The sequence below is a fragment of the Chenopodium album genome, chromosome 5 (assembly GCF_948465745.1).
Source record: "Chenopodium album chromosome 5, dcCheAlbu1.1, whole genome shotgun sequence".
Taxonomy (NCBI): domain Eukaryota; kingdom Viridiplantae; phylum Streptophyta; class Magnoliopsida; order Caryophyllales; family Amaranthaceae; genus Chenopodium; species Chenopodium album.
This window is the reverse complement of record NC_137838.1, coordinates 77,209,834-77,223,695: the sequence shown is the minus strand read 5'-3', so window position 1 is coordinate 77,223,695 and position 13,862 is coordinate 77,209,834. Positions and strand designations below refer to the sequence as shown.

Below are 13,862 nucleotides of genomic sequence, written 5' to 3'. Positions count from 1 at the left end.
GGGTAGGGGTATAGAGATAAGCATTGGATATTCTTTGAATCGATCATGCATAGATATGAATATGAATGTGGCCGCACCTCAATGTGAGGTTGCTGTAGACACCCATTTGTGTCTCCCCAAAACCAAACCCGGTGATGAGTACCTTTCACGTCGAATCATAATCGAATGAAGCGAAAGTGTGGAAAGTTTAGTGTTGCAGATAGTTTTAATTTCTTTTCTCTTCTCTCTGTTTTTGAAAACTTATTTTAAGAAAATAGCCAATCCATTTTGGTTGGTCCATGATATGGGTCCAATAGTAGTGTAATTGGATGGGGCTTGACAAGAGCTTTCCAACGATATATTATAAGCCCAATTCCGATGAATATTGAGGAAGTTATGGCCAATTTACTAAACTGGACCCGGTTTGAGCCTTATATGCGGCCCAATGATCTAGAGGAGGACCTAATTTAGATTTATCATTCCTAATGCAATTAGGAATGGTTTTAGTCTTCTAGATTCTTCTAGAAGGTTCTTTTCATTCCTAATTCAATTAGCATTGATAAGTTGACTTTTGTTGACTTTTCAGAGTTTTAATCAAAATCAAATAGCATTTTGAGGAAAATATACGATTTTATCCTCCAGTACGGCAAACTTATCTGATTTTCGAAAACGCGTTAAAACCAGGCTTGGCGCCTGACTCCAGGCATTGGCGCCTGGAACTAGGCCTGGCGCCTGGCGCTAGCCATTGGAGCCTGGCGCTAGTGTTGGTGCCTGGCGCCAATTAGCCAGGGTTTGCGCCAACTCTGTTTTTCGTGCGTCAGACTCTGTTTTGTTTATTTTATCTTTTTGGCTGATTTTTCTCTATAAATAACGTATTAAAAACTCCGTTTTCATTCACCAATTCTCATCAACAATCAGTTTTCAATTTTATTCACCAACTCTCATCAAGATTATCTTGATTATTCTCTCTCTCTCTCTCTCTTTTTCTAAACTTGTTTTTCACATACAAAATTCCGCATTCGCAAGACTTAGATACGCCTAGCCATATTCGAAGTTGTCTTAGCCCTAGACGTGAAAGGTTTAATTTCTGAGGGGTTGGTCCCAAATCTCTCTTTCAATTATTTAATTTAATTGTTTGTTTATTATTTTCCTTGAAGTTACTAACGTGTGTATTTTGTTATTAGAAAGAGGTACGAAGCATCAAAGTAAGTACTTTAATGGTTTTATTGATGTTATGATGTAGAAATCATGTTTAAATTGTTATTATCATATTCCTAGTATCATGTCTAGGGTAATTTTAATATTTAATATGATTGTTACGATGCTTCCTATGTTCTTCCTAATATTTATGATTGCTAGTATCATGTTAGGGTTAAAGATTTGATTTTTATTGCTTAGTGACATGCTAGGGTTTGTTATTAATCTTGTTAGTATCATGTATAGGATCTTGCTATTATTATTATGCTTTAATATTAACATGAACATGATTATGATTATAATTGTTATAATTTATGATGATTGTGAATATTATTATTATTATTTTTATGATGATTATTATTATTCATGTTTATTCTAATGATTGATTATTTATCATGTTGCTTGATATATATTTATTTTTATTGCTTGATCACAACTTTTATACATGCTTAAAGGGAATTGGTACTTGTAATCACACTTAATAAGATAATTAATAATCTTGCTTAGGGTTAATTGTGATTATAATTCAAGTGATCGCCAATAATAGATTTATTTGTGCATTAATATTCAACCAACATAGATAAACATGTTTAGGGTAATCCTATTGATTGCATGTTAATTAGAAAGCGCACATGAATACGATCAGAATAAAGTAGAGGCCTATTATTAGGGCAGGTTCAATCTCTTTTAGGTTGGATTTGTACCTTCATCCCCGAACCCTTATTTGGTTCTAGACCTTATGGAGTTGACGATCTCTTGGATCGTTAAGGGGTGTAACCTTCACCTCGTGAACGGTTTACAAGTTCCTAAAACTTGTTGGCGACTCTTTTGCTCTATCTTCTTCCCTTTTAGACGCCACCGTACTTTAGTGTATGATCATAGTGGGGTTCAAGCTAGGGGTTTAATGCTTGAAATTATTCTCTACAGTTGCCTACGTATCCGTTGGGAACCAGGCCGAACGTAGCTCTAACCGAACTTTGCACAAGGGTATGTACACCTCAAAGAGGTCTTTCAAGGGTTGTAATGTGGTTAAGTTGATGGTTTAAGGAAGAAAGAGGTAAAAGGCTCAAGACCCGAGAGAAGCCCTCAAGATGTGTAATTGTGAATTTGAAAATTTTGAATTTTGCAAGTTTATTTTCAACACATTTTTTTTTGCTTTGATTTTTTTTTTTCATTCTTTTGAATCAATGTAGGCAATCTCAGATCATGCGGTCCATCACTCACTTAGCATTCATGTTTCTCAGGCATGGTGCCGAGCACTCGATGAGAGACGCAATTTGAGACGTGTTCATATCAAAGACATTGGAACACTTGCCTTTAGACATTGTTTTATTGTTGCTTTGCTGTTTTTTTTTACTTGCTTTTTGAATGTTATACAATTACACATCTTCCGATCCCAGGGTTAAGTAAATGTGGGTTGAAGAAATGAAGGTCAAACGTTAGACGAGGCTCAAAATGGTTGATGAAGAAATGGAATGTGATTGAACGGTTAACAGGGAATGACAGGGTTGCAAAGGTGCCTCAAGTCATTGGTGTACCTTGGGTGTAGTTCGGTAATTGATTTTTTTTTTTTTGAGAATTAATGAATGAATGAAAAATTCTATGATCGAGATGTAAAGGAAATTTGCTCATTTTATTAATGGAAATGGTGAACGAAACACATGAAACGTATAAAAATTCAAAATGGAAAACCTATGCTAGACATGAATGGGGGAATGGAGATGAATGATAAAGAAAGAAATCATGAAATCTTGCACGAAGGATTTGCTGTGCGCCTTGTGTTCATTACTTCTTGCCGCCTGGAGGGACAGGAAGTTTGTTTGCATCCACCAAGTCTTGAATGACGTCCTTTAAATTTCAACATTGCTCCGTAGTGTGGCCCCTTCCTTGATGGTACTTGCAATGGGCATTGGGATTCCATTTGGCGCTCCTTTCTTCAGGTTTTGGCTTTGGAAATGGCCCAATAGGTGTGATCAAGCCTTGACTGTAAAGGCGATCAAAGGCCGCATCATAAGTCATTCCTAAAGAAGTGTAAGTTCTTTTCTTCTTGGGCAATGGAGTATCAAGAGCTAACACTTCATTGAGATCAACTTGGCTTATATTGTTGGTAGTATTTTCGTGCTTAGAAGACGAAGAAGAAGGATGGTCGTTCTTCTTGTTTTTCCAAGTGTTATTATTGTCACTACCAGCAGTCTTTATTAGCTCATCCTCGATATTGATGTCGATGTCGTATACAGCTTCGAAAGTGTTCAATGGTAGAAATTTGAGATGTTCCCTATATTTATGAGTCAGATTTTGAATAAAGAGGCGAACCATCTCTCTTTCTTTGGGAGGATCTACCAAGAGTGAAGCCATTTCCCTCAACCTGTTCAGGTAAGCGGTGAAGCCTTCATTCTCTTTCTGTTTGAGAATGGAGAGTTCACGTTCAGAAGTTTTAGTTTGAATGTTACACTTGTAACGATTCATGAAAATGTCGGTGACATCTTGCCAAGTCGCAGTATGCTTGGCATCTAAGGAATAAAACCATTGTTGGCAAGCATGTTCTAAGGAGAGAGGGAACACCGTAGGGAAGAGTATTACGTCCAATCCCTTAAGAGCCATGGTTTCAGAGAACGCCTTCAAATGGAATATTGGATTGTCAGTAGGCTTGAACTTTGGAATATCAACAGTGGAGAACTTTTTAGGGAGTCTGTCCTTCACATCCAAAGGAGTGGGAGGCCGTTCCACATATGTGAAATCCTCAGAAATCTTACTCATTTGTTCCTTCAGTTTGTCAAGGGTGGAAACAGTGACCTTGTTTTGTTCCATTGTAGTGACCCTAGTGGTAAGGGTTTGCATCATGGAAGACATTGCCTCGATGGATTTGTTGATGTTCTCAATATCTTCTTTAGCGGCCATTGAAAGGTGATGAGTAATGGAGATGGCAAAGTTCTCTTTGAATGCCTATTAGATCTGAGAGATTGTTGCGGTAATGACTCGAACCGTATTGATCTATCCCTGTTCCTTGACCAAGTACTGTGAAATAAAATAATTCACTTAATTGTTTGACTCATTGCTCAAGATAGGAAAGGAAGGAAAAAATAGACATTTGAAAACATGTGAGAAAACTCCACTCATTTTTTTATTATGACGAAAAAGGGTGCATGAACCTAATATACGATCATAAACGACCTGGTGCACGGCTCGAGTCGGAACATAAAGAAAGTGTGTGGACTATACTTGACTCGTGAGTGACTAAGTGATGTTATAAGACTCGTGGTATGATCATATGGCTAGACATGTGAACAATAACAAAAATGACTGACACGAGCACCAAATTAACACGGAAGACTTAAAAAAAGCTGACTGGACTTATTTCAAGGGCACCGTGACACGGAAAACTGTACGTGTCACGGTACAAGCTGCCGTGACGCGTTGGTTTTTTTTTTTGGAAATCCACCGTGCCACGGTGGAAATTGCCGTGACACGGTGAACTTTCCCGTGCCACGGTAAACTCTCCCGTGACACGGTGCATGCTGATGTGGCACAAAATGTTTTTTTCTATTTTTTTTGGGGAAATCCACCATGCCACGGTGGAAATTGCCGTGACACGGTGAAATTTCCCGTGCCACGGTGGATGCTGACGTGGCACTTTTTTTTTTGCTGCAGGTCCAGCACCACGGTGGAAATTTGCCGTGACACGGTAGAGTTTCCCGTGGCGCGACAAACTTTCCCGTGCCACGGTGGATGCTGACGTGGAACGAGTTTTTTTTTTTTTTTTGGCAATTCCACCGTGCCACGGTGGACTGTGCCGTGACACGGTGGACAGTCCCGTGTCGCGGCAACCCTTCCTTTTTTTTTTGCTAATTACTAAGTGAGTACGGTCCATTGATAATCGTTAGTCATAAAATAATTCACTATAGACAAAGAAAGATCGTTAAAGTTAGGATCAGAACGACCAAATATAAAACACGTAGGCACAATTATGCAAAGAATAGTTCGCAACCTATGGTCAAGTTCTAAGTTCGACTATGGTTAGGTTTATTTGGTGTCAATAGGGTACCATGGTTAAGAGTTTGGACGCGTTAGCAAGGCAGCCTCCCTTGAGGGTGTATGCCAACGGGCGGCTCCGCGAGTTCGTGATGAAATCGAACTCAACTCCATGGTTTGGGTGGATTTAATAACTCGGATGAACCCTTATTGCCATGAGCGTTTTTGGGTTGATAGAGCTTAAATCCCCCGGGGCTAAGATGCATGTAGAACACACACGTTTTTTCAGAAAAATCGAAGGAAGTTGATTGTGAGAAGATAAAACAAGCCACCGGACTGATTTTAGGACTGCTGTGACACGGCAGTGATTCCCGTGCCATGGTACTGCACACCGTCAGACGGTGTACTGCACCGTGACACGGCAGATTCTGTCGTGGCACGGCAGTCAGAAAATCTGACTGGTGCCCTGTTTTCCTTCGTACGCAATCAAGTTATTCAATTTTTCCTACGGGACAGACCTAAACGCGACGTTAAAACGTCTATGCTTATGCAAAAATGCCAAATTAATCATAGGAATATTTTTCAAGAATCTTTCAAGTCTCATCCACTCATCTTAATTAAATACCGTTCACTCAAATCGATAAATAACCAAGAATCCTCCCTAGTGGAGTCGCCAAATTGTAGGCGTCGTTCGAAGTGCGCCTACGTTAAGCATGTGTGAATATGCTTGGCACTCTTAGGAAGTGGGAATTGACGTATACGATTAGGGATAAGGAAAGTAGGGAGCTGCCAACAAGTTTTTTTAAGGAACTTGTAAACCGTTCACGGATCATAAAAAGGCAACCACGAATAAAGGGACAACGATAGGCAACAACGATTGACCCGTGAAGGTTACACCCCATTCATAATCCATGAGATTACTAACTCCATATGATTCGGAACCACGAAAGGAGGATCGGGGATGATGGTACGAAGTGAGTCATGGAGTCACATTCGCCCGTATTGGCCTCTACTCGTTTCTTATAGTGAAAAGTGATTCCTGCGATCTCAAAGGCATACAAACAAAATAATATTCAATTTGCTCCAATCTATTATTAAGCTAAATTGGTTGAATATTAATGCAACACATAATTCTAAAATATTAGTGATCACTTGATTAAACAACAAGATTAAAAAGGAACCTAAACCGGTTGTCCAAATTATCTTATTAGGCGTGATTTTCAATTACATATTCTCTTTAAACATGCAATATGGTGATCAATAATAACAATAGAATAACATCAATATTGGAAGCAATTTAACAATAATTCTAACAATACAAAATCGTTAGAAAAATAATAGAAATAAAAGGAACATAATTCTTACTTAGATTCTGTTTGCTTGCAACTACAAAATAATAAACGAGTTAGTAACTTCAAGGAAATAATAATAACACAATAATTAAATTAAATTAAATTAAATAGAATTAATTTGGGGCCAAACCTTCAAACAGTTCTACCTTTCACGCCTTGGCTTAAGCACAGAACCACGAGTAAAGTATGGACTTCTTGGAATACTTGAAGAAGGAATTTTGAAAAAAGAAGGGTAGGCTAGTGTTTAGGCTAGAGCATAGAAGAGAGAAAAATAGAGAATTAATTGATGTCCCGTACATTAGAAATGAGGGGGTATTTATAGAAAAAATGTGCCGAGGGAACACACGGAACCCTAAAATGATAAAAACCCTAAAAAAGTATCCCGCAACACGGCAAAGTGTACCGTGACACGAGAAATTCCACCGTCAGACGGGAAACATTCCCGTGACACGGTGCACATTTTGTGTGACGCGGGAAATATTTAGTGAACGGGGGAGAAAACGCGTTAAGGGTTTACGCGGAAAGGACACGGAAATTCTCGTGTCACGGCAGGTTTCCCGTGTCACGGGGAACCCCACCGTTAGACGGGAAAGTTTCCCGTGACACGGTGTACTGTTGCCGTGACGCGGGAATTTTCAGTCCGCTTTTCCGTCTAAATTCATTTTTAACCCTAATTTCGTTCAGCATTTTAAGTGCCGATTGATAATTTCGGGCCATTTTCTGATTTTATTATTATTTGGGCTAAAATAAAAAAAATAAGTAAATAAAATAAATAAAAGGTTTGGGCCAAAATAAATAATAAAACAATAAAATAAAAAAGGTTTGGGCTGAAACTAAAAAAATCTATGCTTTGACCAAACATCAAGACTGATCCATGGACTATTCAAAAATTGAATTTAATTAAATGCGATATTTTTTAAGCACTCTCGGGATTAAATACTGAACCCGACCAATAGTGACGGTGAAAGGTTGACATCATCGGGTTTGGTTTTGGGGAGACATTTTTAGGTGTCTACAATTTCACAACCCTCAGCTCTTACTCGCGCAAGTTTGACTGCCCGGTTTCAGAGTCCACTAGCTAAAGGTCATCAGGTCCAGTATTGGAATAAGAATTTCTCTTGGGGATTGAGGGGTTTGATAAGAGCAGGGAATACGCTACTCGAGGGTTGTGGTTGGAAGGTGGGAAATGGTAAGTCTATAGTGGCAGGGAAGGATAGGTGGTTGAATGGAAGAGTACCAGAATTTAAATCTTCGGTCACTTTACGCCAGGCTAAGGATTGGAAAGCGAGTCACTTCATTTGCCCGTCGGGAAGTGTAATACCCCGTATTTTTAAACCCGTTTTGTGAAATATTAATTATGTTTTGACTTGAATACGTCATAGTTTATTAATAATACATATGATTATGTTTTAAAGTGACACAAAAGAATTTTATTTAGTTTTATTTACGAAAATCATTTGGTTAAAATTATGTTTTACAAAAGATTTTAGTATGCAAGCCGGGAATTTAATAGCCGAATTTCTACCTTGAGTATTTCTTTGCCAAAGGACCTAAGTCCATTTCTTACTCCTAAAGCATGACCAAAGTCACAAACTTCTCTTACAAACTTGAATACTTGGCCCCCAAGTTGTTGACATCATACATGATGTCAATAACATGACCTCATAAAGTTCCTTGACCCCCAAGTTGTTGACATCATACATGATGTCAATAGGACTCTCAAACTTTATAAATAGGACCCAAAGTTCAGCCATTTTAAGCCAAAAGTCTCTTGTCCTTAAAGTTCCATCCTTCTTTCTTCTCTCTTCCTCCCATTTTTGTACTTCTTCATCCCGTATATGCTCCAGGCCATTTTTCAGCCACTTCTGTTCATTTTTAGCCTTTTTTTGTTTGAGACAAAGTTGTTTTTCTCAAAAAATACTTGAGGTTAGGCTTAAGAATCACCCAATTAGGAGTTATATACTATGAGATATGGTCTCTGCAATATCTGACTCTTCCTTTTCAACGTGAACCTTCACGTAAGCTTTGCTACTTTATATTGTTTTGCGGTTAGTCTTTCAAAACTAATATCTATTTTCAATTTATGATTTTTGTAAGGTTTCGTATTTGATTCTTATTTAAAATACTCCATATAATGTTTATTTAGGAGATAGTTCGTGGTTGTAAATCTAGGTGGAATAGTTGTAAAGATCAAGGTACGTACTCGTGGCTAGATCTTTAAATATGTGATTTTATACAAATGTGTATTGTGTTTTGAATGATGAAATATGTTTGAATATTGAACAAGGATTTATGAATGTTTATGAAATGAATATTGTGAAATGTTTTACTGTTTGATCTTTGGAAATAATTTTAATGTTCTAAAAGTTGTTTATACACATACTTGAATTCAAATTCATTTTAAAGAGCAAATGTTGTTGAAACCCATACACGGAAATTGGAAGGTTGATTTATCAAAGATATATATTGGATTTTTATGACTCCCATTATGTGGAGATAAAATTGAAGACTATGGACTATGTATGACCTAGTCTTTCCCCTTGATAGCACTATGTAAGGAGTTACTAGCTTGGGGGGTGTGCACACTTAGGTGGAAAAATGGTTTACGAAAATATTGATCTTCCATTTCTATTGGAATCTATTTTGGGAAAGTCGTTGGTTTTGAAATGTGATAGTTTTTGGAATGTTTCTAAACGTTTCTTACTGTGAAGTTTCTATTTATGGAAGGTTTGAATAAATGCTAAATCTTACGAAAGCATGTTTAATTAAATAACTTGATTTTACGTATCTAGCATTGGTATGTACTTAGCGTTTTGCTAATACGTATTTCTCTTTTGTTTTGGCTTGGCCCTACTTATCATTATGATAAGTAGATAGGTGATGATGACTCGATGTGATCTAAATGTGGCAAATGGGGATGAAAGGCGATAATCATGTAGTCTAGGTTTCATGGTTGACGTTATGTATGGACAGTTCTCATATGGTTCAATTTTGAAAGCTATTATTACTATTATTATCAAAATATAAAAGTTAAGTATGTATTTTCTCCGCTGCAAGTCTCTGTTTTGAAAAGCCTTACGTAATCACGTGGTGGTAATGCTCTCAAGTTAGTCTCTTAATCAGGTTTTGTAATCATTATTATTGGAGAGTAATTTGGGGGTGTTACAGGAAGTGAGTGGAACCTCGCTCGCATAAGTTCGGCGTTTGTCCACACAGATGCTTCCTTAATGGAGAGTATGGAGTTATCGGGTAATGGTAGTGACTCGGAGGATTACTTGTACTGGCAATTCCATAAATCGGGTCATTACACGGTCAAAACGGGGTATGCATTCCTTAAACATTCGGATTCAACATGTTTCACTGACCCCGTCTCAGGTCTCTATAAAATCCTCTGGTCACTGAACATCATGCCCAAGTGGAAATTGTTTATGTGGAAACTACTACAGAATGGAATTGCTACGAAGTCTAATTTGGGAAGATGCGGTCTGGCGGTAGGCATATGTTGTGACCTCTGCGGGACACAGGTAGAAGATTTACAACACTTGTTCAGGTTTTGCATGACTGCGCAGGACGCATGGAGGGGGGGGGGGAATATTACATATCTTCTCACAAGCCAACGCAGACCAATCCTTCGGCAATTAGATTTTGTACTATATCCGGCTGTTTCTAAGCCAGGATGGTTTTGAGGGTCACATGGCGACCTTTATTATTGCGACTCTTTGGGGGTTATGGATAGCGCGTAATCACAGGGTCTTCAGCACGCATGATGCTGTTACTTTATCGACACCGGCAATTATTTCAGAAGGTCTTCGCCAACACGGTCTCTTTACTGTGAAGAAAGATTGGAACCTTCGCTCCTTGCACCCACCTGAATGGGTGAACGACTACCCGCCGAGTTTTTATTGCATTGTGTTGCAGGATTCGGGAAGTGGTAACTTGCTGGGGCTAACAGTTATTCTGGTTGATGGCTCGTGGAACAGTCGCATTAGTAGATTAGGTATGGGTTGGTGTCCGGAGGTTCGGCAGTACGGGGAACAGGGGTGTCTAGAGTGGGCTTCATGTGGCCTTGCTCAATCAGCTCTACATGCATAAATGAATGCCTGTTTGGCAGGGTTACAATGGGCTATCGTAAGGTCGATTTCTGAAATTACTATTTATATGGATCCTACTGAAGTTGTTAGGTGTCTTGATGTTTCAGTTCAATAAACAGTCGCTTGCATTCGGGAAAATAGCAACAGTTTTGATGGGTGTAGCATCCTAAAGGTAGATCGGACACTGGTGGACAGAGCACACGTTCTTGCAACGACGGCAAACTGTAGTCTATCCTCCTTTAATTTTGTCATATAGTTAGTTTTTTCTTGTTGTTTAAGCTCTTGTAAAAAAAAAAGATATTCTTATAAATTATCATTTGTTAATTAGTGGCCAAAGAATTAACTAGGCTTTTTATGATTGAAAATTAAATAACAGCAAGCCATATTTCACTCTTATTTTAAAGTTTTGGAAAATAATTATAATAGAACATGTAGCACGCTTATGAAGTGTATTGGACACCAAAATTACTTACAAATTGAATGAAAACAAGCTAGAAATAATTTGAAATTGGTCACATTGTCTACCAATTGGTAATAGGTGTAGCCATACAATGATCTGGGAATATGAGACTAGTGATTGGAGATCTACTTGCTCCAACTTGTGCATAAAATTATGAATTGAAGAGATACCGGAGGAGGTATGTAGCACGTGTCGCGTGGTCATAATGGTTGAAGTTCCGTGATCATGACAAACTACAACCAAATTAAACGAGATTAATAGTGGCACCATAACATACTAGCTAGCAGGTTTTACTTGAGTACTTGATCATTGTGAGCTTGCAAAATGAACCTGATAAACATGATTAAGCTGCCCTGAAAAGTTGGTTGACCCTTGTCCAAAGTGATCTGTATCCAAGACTCTCTTCAGTAATTCCCTTTTGAAAAAAACATACAAATATCTTTTTATAACAAAATTATTGTTTTTAATAGAGTTATATTTAATCCACTTTAAAAGTATATTGTATACTTCCTACGTTTTTCTTTTATTGCACCATAAGGACTTTTACACTGTTCACTTAATCTTCGTTGACCATTATTTGTTATTTATCTATTAGGAAAAACATAATCGTGTGGGATCTACTGATCTAGTTAGATTCGTATCAAAAATTTACTTTTTAAATATCAACTTTTTATAATTTTTATTATAATTGAAGATATTAATAGCTTAAGTAATGCATTGACAAGCGTGAAATCTCTCATGGTGCAATAAAAAAAGAACGGAGGAAGTATAAAAGATGGGTGAAATAATGCATACCAGGAAAGTGTCATAAGATGTTATGATGCAGTTACCATCAATCACCAAAGTTGGAATACGCCTTATCTTTGGCCACTCACTTGCGCCTCGCTGACAACGTTCCTTCAGCAAAGCACAATTAGTGATGGTAAGTTTGTTGAGTGATGGTGGTAGCTCTGGTAACACTCCAAGTGTGTCACATTCACTGATTTGCAAATCTGTCAATGATGTAAGGTGCTCAAGAGAAGGCAAGCTGGTCTGATTCGGACATTCCTTGATGACAAGACGGTGAAGGTGGGGTGTATCAGTGGCATCAACTCCATCCAGTGCCCAGCAACAAAAAAACCTTGGTAATGTTGTGTCTTTCAATGTCAGTGTTTGTAGCGACTGAGGGAATCGAATGCTACTAGATGACAGTCGGCTGCAATGCCACCCTTGTATGTAAAGATCTTCCAGCTTATGTAAATGGCTTAGCCATTCTGGAAACATAGGGTCACTATAATTTGTTATGTGCAACTTTTTGACAGATTTGGGAGGTTCGAGGGACCTGAAAACATCTCGACCAACAATCCTGTCCTTACTTACCTCGAGCTCCAACCTTTCAATAGAAGTCTTACAAGATAACTCTGCTGCTGCAGCCTCTTTCTCATCCTTGATATTTTCAAGATTTTTGATGTAAATCGAGCCTTTTAGACGATTCATATCCTTGAGCTCTCTGATTGTATGTCCTTCTGTCTTACCAATGGTAAATAAAGGAAGTGTTTGAAGACAAGTGAGCTTGCCAATGCCTGATGGCATTGACGTCAAACGTCTCAAATCAGCTATCTCCCAATCTATGTGTCGTAAGCTAAGCAATTTGTTGAAATCCTTGGGTAATGATTTCAACTTTGGACAGCCTTTCAACTTCAGAATTTGTAGGTTGTAAAGTTGGCTTGCTGAATTTGGCAAACTTACTATTTGAGTTTTTGATATGTCAAGGTATCGAAGGAGCTTTAACATCTTTATGCACTCTGGAAGAATAGCAACATCACTTTCACTAAGGGAAAGAACTCGAATGTAAACTAAATTCTTCAATATATGCTGTAGATTGCTTTTACCGATGTTTATAGGACATAGTGGGAGAAATGTTCTCAGCCCCTTGAGAGTTAGAATGTTGTTCCAAGTGCTACGTTGTAGCTTTCGACACACCAAGGATAAATGACGAATACTAATGTCCCAAGGACGTGTTTCCACATCTTCATCCAAGCGGAGGCATGTTTTTGAAGCAATAAGTTCAGAAAACATGTGAGTAAATTTGTGAATTTCATATGTTTTCTGCTCATTGGAGTCTTCTGACAGTTGAATGACAGACCATTTCCAAAGGGTGTGAAAATAGTCCATCCCAATGTTCTCCAAGCTTGATCTGCTTTGACATCGTAGGAGCCTTTCTCCAATCCATAAGTGGATTAAGTCCTCCCTTTTGAAATGATAGCCGGGAGGGAAGAGGGAGAAGTAGGAGAAGCACATCTTTACATAGTGTGGTTCCAACATAGAGTAACTTGTCGCAAGAGCTATTACAAAAAATCTCTTGAAATCTTGGATTTCCCACAGGTCCCTATTCAACAACGTACCCCCTTGATCTTCTTGGTTGTCTATTATATCATTATTGAAGTGATTGGCGAGGATGATGGCAACCCTTGGGAAGCCATGGCACATTTGAGCGAGTGTGCTAACATACTCAACATCACGTGATTTATTGAGCATCCTTGTGATCAGTAGTTCACAAACGAGGTTTGGCACAGACTTCATCCGATGACTAGTAGTCTTAGTAGCAAGAGCAACATCACGATTGACAGTGGTAATGATAAGTTTTCCATGTTGAGGAAAATTATGAATCATAGACCAGAAATGAGACCAAACTTCCTTAGACGTCACATTTAACAAGTTATCCAAAACTATCAACCACTTGTTATTCTGGAGGATTTTAGTGATTTTGTGACGCACAAGGTCATGATCTAGCTGACGTTTATATTTTATTATGTAATCTTTTACCAATTCCTC

At 38.2% G+C, this 13,862-nt stretch overlaps 1 long non-coding RNA gene across 2 annotated transcripts; it reads left to right on the top strand.

Annotated features, from left to right (window-relative positions):
• Positions 1 to 8,268: 8,268 nt before the first annotated feature.
• LOC145631155 (uncharacterized) lies at positions 8,269 to 10,915 on the top strand. 2 transcript variants are annotated; one of them, XR_014112356.1, is made up of 3 exons: positions 8,269 to 8,545; positions 8,644 to 8,692; positions 9,371 to 10,915. It is a non-coding gene; the product is annotated as an uncharacterized LOC145631155 (long non-coding RNA). The 2 variants fall into 2 exon arrangements; XR_014112355.1 differs by having other exon boundaries at positions 8,644 to 10,915.
• Positions 10,916 to 13,862: the final 2,947 nt, after the last annotated feature.